Here is an 8,570-nt window from a genome sequence, read left to right as displayed (position 1 = left end):
CCTATTGCCAGTGGCTGTGGAGGTGACCATGCCCATGACCTTTCATGCGTCAGGCTCCTTCCAGTCTGGAGCAGGCAATAGTTTGCTATCCAGTATTGCAAAATGGAGGTCATTGACCCTCTCTGAGAGGGTGTTGACTATGATTCATTCTCTCGTTCCAGATAACAGCAAGCAAAGTGACATATAGCCTCAGTGCACCTTAGAGAAAAGTAAATCCACTCCTTCAATGTGGAGCTGGTATGCAGAGTGTACATATGGTCACAGGCAGCATCAGGGATCCATGTTATCCTGGCCGCAATCATGATGCCTTTAATCTCCAGCAGATCATTGTGTCATACATAGCAACAATTCAAAGGGTACTGCAGAATAACATGATATCAATATGACTCCTGACTCTGGTGTGGATTTATGGAGAGAATGTATAATGGGAAATTTCATGTGAGACATTCATTTATAAGTATCGTTACCAAACAATGATCCAGCAGCATAGAACAAATTTTTAAATAATTTCAAAAGTTCAGTATGGACATTTAGATCCTACAGTATTTATTACTGTTGCAATCCTATCCTGTTTATTCTTTTAGGTGCTGTCTCTCATCTTTCCAATCTCAATATTTCCTTGTGTATTTTGAATATATTGATATTTTGATTGATAACACTTCTGGAAAGTACCTAGAATGCTTTAAGATTGTTATATAAATGCAGTTGTTGCCTGAGGTAAGTATTGATACAATAAATACAATAGACTACAGCTCTCATTTAACCACTTCAGAGGAGATAATATAGGTGAAAACCAGTTCATCTTCAAAGCTGCCTTTCATAACACAATCCTGTACAACTAACAAAAACAAATTTGCCGGAAAAGCTCAGCAGGTCTTGCAGCATCTATGAAGGAAAAAAGAGTTAACGTTTCAGGTCCACTGACCCTTCCTCAGATCACCTCTGTACAACTTGCTCTGTACAACTAACTGTATCCAGAACAGACCATTTGAAAATACAATAAAGATTGTCTTTAGATTTTGACATTGGCTAATTGCTTGTATGTGTCAAATGCATATGAAAATGTAGTAGTTACTTCTGGTGGAAAAATGCCATTCATGGGGTCCTGTTAATTATTAACAAAAAATGAACCCAGAGAGAATGATGACTAATTGCTGGGAAGCGCAAGAGTTTCAAATGATCCTTTCCTGAAGAGCCAAGTACCTCCAGAAAGGGTGAGAGGCATACCTAAAGACACACAGTTTAGTAAATGATCTCCTGACATTTGAAGTCACATAATTGAAATTGTGATTTTTGTTTGTATTAAAACACTTCATTCAAATTCAGGAAGTTTGAACAGTTTCAAACCAAATAATCAACTGTTATACATAAATCTAAATATTATAGCTAATTTAACCAACTAACTCAAAATGCTTCATACCACTGTATACAATGTTGACAATATTCAGCCAATGCAAATTGGGGAATTTAGAAGAAAAATGTGATGTTATTGAAACATAAAGATTCTTAAGAAACTTGACAGGGTAAATGTGAAAATGTTCTTTCCCCTCATTGGAGAGTCTAGTACCAGAGGGCATAATCTCAGAAAAAGTGGTCACACATTTAAGACAGATGAGAAGGAATTTCTTCTTGAACAGGAAGAGTTTAGAGGGATATGGGCCAAATGCTTGCAATGGGACGAGATTAATTTAGGATATCTGATTGGCATGGACGAGTTAGACTGAACGGTTTGTTTCAATGTTGTACATCTCTATGACTGTGAGGATACTTAATCTGTGGAATTCTTTACCAGAAAGGACTATTGAGGTTGCGTCATTAAGTATAGTGGAGGCTCAGATAGATTTTTAATCAGTCGAGTTAAGGAGTAACAGATCAGCCATTATCTCATAGAATGGCGGAGCAGACCCAATGAGCGAGTGATCTACTTCTGCTCCTCCATATTATTTGAAATAAAAATAGAAAATGCTCAAGATACTCAGCAAGTCTAGCAGCATCTGTGGAGAGTGCAAGTTAATATTTCAAATCCACTATGGCCTTTCTTTTGATTTTTTTGGATTTGTGCTCTTTAATCTCTCATTGTTTTGAAGTGATAATTAAACCAGTAAATAAGGTATGTCTTTATCTTAGAGTTTCAAAAAGGCATTTATTCATGTGCTTTGAAACCAGACTGTATATCTAGAACAAACAAAGAAACAATACTGCAAATGCTGAACACCTGAAGTAAAATCCTAATCAGTTGGCAATCTGACAGAAACATGACAATAAGTTAATATTTCAGATAAAAACCAAAAGAACTGCGGATGCTGTAAATCAGGAACAAAAACAAAGTTGCTGGTAAAGCTCAGTAGGTGTGGCAGCATCTGTGGAGGAGAAAACAAGACTTAATGTTTTGGGTCCGATGACCCTTCTGAGGAAGGGTCACGGGATCTGAAATGTTAACTCTGTTCTCTCTTCCACAGATGTTGCCAGACTTGCTGAGCTTTTCCAGCAATTTTGTTAATATTTCAGATGTCAGTGATCAGAACTAGAATGTGAATTTTATTTTACTAACCTTCTTTTCCTAATCAGGCTGTTCAGACATGCTAGTACACATCTCTGGGGTGGGGGATGTGAACTTGGATCTCCCAGTCTAGGGGTAGGGACATTACCACTGTGCTACAAGAGGGCTCAAGGTAAAGATTTTTATAAGGTTGAGGTAAAAGTAAGAAATACGACCAGTAAGGTATTCAGTGGAGAATATGAGATGAAAGTGGCAAATAATATCAGACAAAGGAAGCCAAGATAAGAGAAGTCAGACAAATCAAATGCACAAATTAGGCTTAGATTTTGTGGATGGTCAGAGTGCATGCAGATGGAAAAGAGTAGCATGAAAACCTTCCAAAGTTGAGCAGACTCCAGTGAGCCAAGAGTCTGGAGGTAAGAAAAAGTAAAATCAGCCACACAGTAAGAACTACTCAACCAGTGATCTGTAAGTGAATAACCTCACAACGGGCATCAGTGGACGCTGGTGTCTACTGTTCCTGCTTCGTTATGGAGTGAATATTCATAATATGACATAAAGATTCATATGAAAAATGTATAGTTGAGGTGAACGAAAAGATGTTTTCCCTTTTCACCGGGGACCAATTGTCGTCTCAGCCAGAAACGCTTGCACAATCCAAAATACTGAAGAGTAAGTAGATGGAATTGCATTACTGTTATATAAAGAAAAGATTTGTGCTTCAGTAATGTAAAATGGCTACAGTTTTTAAATCAACACTCTTTAAAAATGTGTTAATCTGAGGAGCTCTATTTGAAACTAAATGTAAAATCTGAAATTGCAAGACACTTGGTGCCTTTTCAGGTTTAATTTTTACATACATTTTCAATTCTATTTTGGGGGATACCCATCAAATTTAGAAGTCTGAGTTTTACCAAGAATCAGCAAAGTATCATTTTCAGGGAGTTATATGGAGGGTTTCTCTCAGTGAGCTCCAGTGATTATATCATGCTATTCTGCACTGCTCACCTCATTATGTGCGCACCGTACTTCTGCGGTGCTGCTGTCACACTATCCTGTGCTCACAGAAGAACCTGCCATTGATGGGATAGCCGCGATTTACCATATTTGAGCTATAACTATGGACCAGGTCAATTCCTGCAGCCTTTCATGATAGATACACTGGGAGGGATAGGAAAAGAAACATTCCTGAGAGCACGTAAGTGGCACATAAGACACTTCATTGCAAGTAGAATTGCAATCATAAATTTGTTGCCTCTTTGCAACATTTCCTGTCCAATCCACAGTAATAGCAGCTGCAGCTGCAAAAATGAAGCTGCCCAGCTTCTCCATCCTTAGTACTGTACCATGTTAGAACATTACCTGAGCGAGTGCTACTTTTTCACTAATACCCAGGATTGCATTACATTGTCATTGTTCCATGTGGGAGCATTAAGTGTTAGAAACCATTTAAACAATTGAAAATATTTGCTTGTTCAATAAAAATTCAGGAAAACAAGTGGGACAAAGAACAGATGCATTTGCTTTTGGGAATGAACAGGGATGCTTGCCTTTTAAGCAGTGACAAATTTGCAGTCAAGGCATGATTACTAGGTCCAATTCATACCTATTGGAAATGGGTGTCAATTAATTTGTGTCTGGTTGATTGCGCTCGACACTGCGCCACTCTGTCATGCTGAAGGTGATGTGCTTCCTGCTCATTGTCACCACCTTCCTTCACAGAAGACTGTAGCTCTTGACTCTTCCAGCATCCATTACATCCCTCTTTGCCTGTGTAGAGTACAGCATGCTAGAATTATGTAACACCCATTGTCTGGGGTATGTTGCAAGATACCTCCAGATCAATGCAAGTATCAGGATCTCATTTTCAGCAGGCCTAACATCTGGTCCAGGATGACCCTATTAGAAGAATGGTTTTATTGTATCAGCAATCTGTTTCAGTCTCAATGTTTTCTCATGAAGTCATCTGACATGGTTGCAGTGGTTAGCCCTTGTCTCCAATTTAACTGGCCTTGAAGGCATTTGGCTCTTGAATTGCAACAGGATCAAGAGAGTTCTCAAGAACATATACTGGAAGCTGCTATGATGTCTACCTGATGTAAACATCTAAGAGTTGGTACTGATGATCACAGATGACTTGTACATTGACACAAATGAGCACTTCTCTATTTATGAAATCGGCCTTGTTCAGAGAAGTTGGCCTTGTTCTGATGTGCCTTTCTCAATGCAACTATGGTGGAGCAATAACATCCTGTTTCTGGAGGAAGCTAGCATTGTTGGCAAAGCCTGCTGCATGGGTTGCAGCACTGACCCTGTTGCAGGGAAACCAGATGAAGCACAAATCGTATCCATAACAGATGGCAAAGTGTGGAGCTGGATGAACACAGCAGGCCAAGCAGCATCTTAGAAGCACAAAAGTTGATCTTTGGGGGCCTAGACACTTTTTTGTGCTCCAAAGATGCTGCTTGGCCTGCTGTGTTCATCCAACTCCACACTTTGTTATCTCGGATCCTCTACCATCTGCAGTTCCCATTATCTTGTATACATAACAACCTGGATTCGTTTGTGGGTTGAAGATCGAGACATTCCATGCCAGTCCCCAGTGGATCCTTGGAATCAAAAAGTTGCGCAAAAAATTTAGCACAGCTGTCATTTTGATGGCCAGGTGGCTGGATGGCCCATAAACCCATTCAATTTGTAAATCCTGCTCCAGTAGCCACTACAGATTTGTGACAGTATCCCATCAGTCTGCGGTGACAATGTATCTCACTCATCTGGAGGAAATGGTATTGAAGATGATAAACCCTGGGCGTCCTGTACCTCCTGCATATCCAGAGAAAACCTTCAGCTGTGATCTCTTCATGTGAAGGTTTTTCAACAGCCACTGAAGGTTGTGGCTGTTCCTTTGTATTTGTTTCTCCTCAATGTCTCTGCCCCTTTGTGGCAATGATCCCCTGCCGTCGCTGCATCTGTTGCATGTGGTTCCAATGAACCTGTGCACAGAATATCAGAAACGGAGCAGGTCCTTCAGTGATGTGAGCAGTGAGCAGTTGCATCATATACAAATTACCATAGTCCTTGATACAGTAGAACATAGAGGATTCCAAAAAAGAGAGCTGTGAGATCCTGCACACAGACCTTTGTACTGGACCTAACTCTCTTCCCTAATTAAAAAAAATCTATTGACTTCTGCCTTAAAAAGATTCAGCAACTCGATTCTCCACAAGCTTCTGAGGCCTAGAGTTCCAAAGGTGCCTAGCCATCTGAAAGAAAACAAATCTTTCCTGGTCACTCTCCTGAAAGGGACACCTTAAATTTAAAACATCTTTCCACTGGTTCTGTATTCACCAACACGAGGAAACATCCTTTTCATGTTCACCTTACCATTCGTGATCATATAAACTTCAATGGAATTGCCCCACACTTTTCTGAACTCTAGTGAAAACAAGCCTGACCTGCCCAATTTTTTGTCGTAAAACAACCTGCTCATTCTGGAATCAGTGTAATAAATCTCATCTGAATGACATCCAACACATTTGCATCAACCCTTAAATAAGGAGATCAAATCTGTACACAGCATTTAACTGTGGTTTCATTAGTGCCCTATTAACTGAAACAATAACTTCCTTACTTTTATGTTCAATTCCTCACATAATAAAAGCTACTATCTCATTTAACAAATGGGATGAGGGCATAACAGAGGCAGCCTATTGCAGTGAGGCTAGGAGGAGCTTTCTGCCATCTTCTACAGTCAGGCCAATGATGAAATAAAAAATATACTTCTCTGGCATCCTTTGACACTCTCATCCCATGACATGTTTGAAAACAATGATGTTCCTTGACATCCCTTGAGAAAGACACAAGCATGACAGGTACCATTTCGTTTTGCCCCACAATCAGGTGGCTCGGGCACTGGGATTAACCTCTGCAGAATTTCCAGTGAAATGCATGGTTAGTTTATTTTAGCATCATCTCCAATCTCTATGACCTCCACCAACAAATAAAAGCAAAGCAGTAGGAGTATGAAAAATACATTACCATTCCCATCTCATCTGATACAGTCACCTCTCTAATCCTGCAAATAGCCCAACTTATTCAATTTGTTGTAACAAAACTATAACACAGGCTGCAGATGCTGGAAAATATAATCAACGTATTTTTTTCTTGACTCTTTCAAGAGTGTAGGTATCGCTGTCAAGGCCACCATTTGTTATCCATCTCTAATTTCTCCTTGAACTGAGTGGCTTGCTAGGCCTTACAGTTATAAATCAACCACTTTGCTCCATGTCTGAAGTCACATGTAGACGAGATCGGTTAGGGATGGCAGATTTCCTTCCCTAAAGACATTAATGAATCATATGAGCTTTTAAAACAACTGATGCTGGTTTCATGGCACCATGATTGAGACTAGCTTCATATTCAGATTTATTAATTATGTTGAAATTCCACCAGCACGTGTGGTGGGCTATTAAGCAGTAAGAATGTTAACTTCTTTCCACCAAGTAATGGGGCGGGTTAGCTCAGTTGGTTGGATGGCTAGCTTACAATACCGAGTGAGACTACAAGTGTGAGTTCAATTCTCACACTGGTTGTGATCACCATAAACATCTCACCTTCTCAAAGTGTGGTGACCCTCAGGTTTAACTCATGACCAGTTGTGTCTCTCTAATGCAAGAACAGTCCAATAGATCCATAGTGACTCTACATTTGCTTCCACGCTATCAAGATTGGCTATACCACCTCTTTCACTCTTTGGTTCATGGACATGTACTGGCAATTACAATATTCAAATATTTGACAAAAATAGAAATTGCTAGAAAAGTTCAACAGGTATGGCAGCATCAGTGGAGAGAAATCAGATTTTCAGGTTGAGTGAACCTTCCTTAGAATTCAAATACTTGTGTTGCTGTACAAATGAACAAAGTTTCTTTTAGCAACTCACAGTCATTTCGTACTGACCTTCGTCCACTTTATTTAGTGGAAATCAAGCCATTGTTATGACTGAATACATGCTTCAAGAGCTTTCTTTTCTGTATCATCTGCGTTTTCCATTTAATCTTCAATGACAGTTTGTTAACCACGCAATGCAGTGATTTATTCAGCTCTCTCTCTCACTATTAAAATTTTCAAACTCACTAAAGAAACAATAGATTTCATTGTCCCCTGGAAAATAAATATAATACTTCATTGTGCAACAACATGAGTATAGACTAAAAAATAAAACATCATTCTGTGTGATGTAACAATTTTAATAAAGAAAAAAAATGGAAGCAGCCTGAAACGGCATATGCAAGAATGCATGACTCAGATAAAGGATTAATTAAAGTAACTGTTCAATAATATCCTTGATCTATGTGCTAATTCAAATGTTTAATTCAGAATTGCAAAAGGTCTGAGTCAGCTAACTACCCTACATGAAATGACTCCTACAACAAACATTTTAACACGTCATTTTCCTGTCTAAAGCTCTCAAAACCACATTGCAAGGATTGAATTTAGATTGAGGTGTGCTATTAAGAATGGTTTCATCCATGTTAAAATCCCTCTATACTCTAAAAGACTCCATCCACCCAATTTCTGTAACCTCCTCCAGCCATGTTGCATTCCATCAACTCTGACCTGTGCATAGCCAACTTTGTTCACCTCATCAACTACGTCTTCATCCTAAGATCTGGAAGTTGCTCTCTAAACCTTAATGCTGATCTCTAACTCTTCTCTTTTAGATGTTCTTTAAAATCTACATGCCTGAACAATCTTTTGGTCACCTAGCTTTACATCTCCCTCTTAAGATTGGTGCAAATCTTTGCTAATGTCATGCCTGGGGACAACCATTAATTTTTTTTTTAAAATAAGTAAACAGACTTGCATTAATGCAGCACTTTGAGATACAAAGTGTTTCACAGACAATGACATATTTTCAAAATGTAGTCACTGTTGTAATGAAGAGAATAAGGCAGCCAATTTATATTGCAGGTGTTGATTGAGAGATAAATATTGGCCAGGATATGAGAGAATTCCTCAGCTCTTTTTAAAAATAGTACAAAGGTGTTCTATGCCTACCCAATCAGGC

This window comes from Stegostoma tigrinum, chromosome 30 (genome assembly GCF_030684315.1).
Source record: "Stegostoma tigrinum isolate sSteTig4 chromosome 30, sSteTig4.hap1, whole genome shotgun sequence".
Lineage (NCBI taxonomy): Eukaryota > Metazoa > Chordata > Chondrichthyes > Orectolobiformes > Stegostomatidae > Stegostoma > Stegostoma tigrinum.
Note: the sequence above shows the minus strand (reverse complement) of the source record.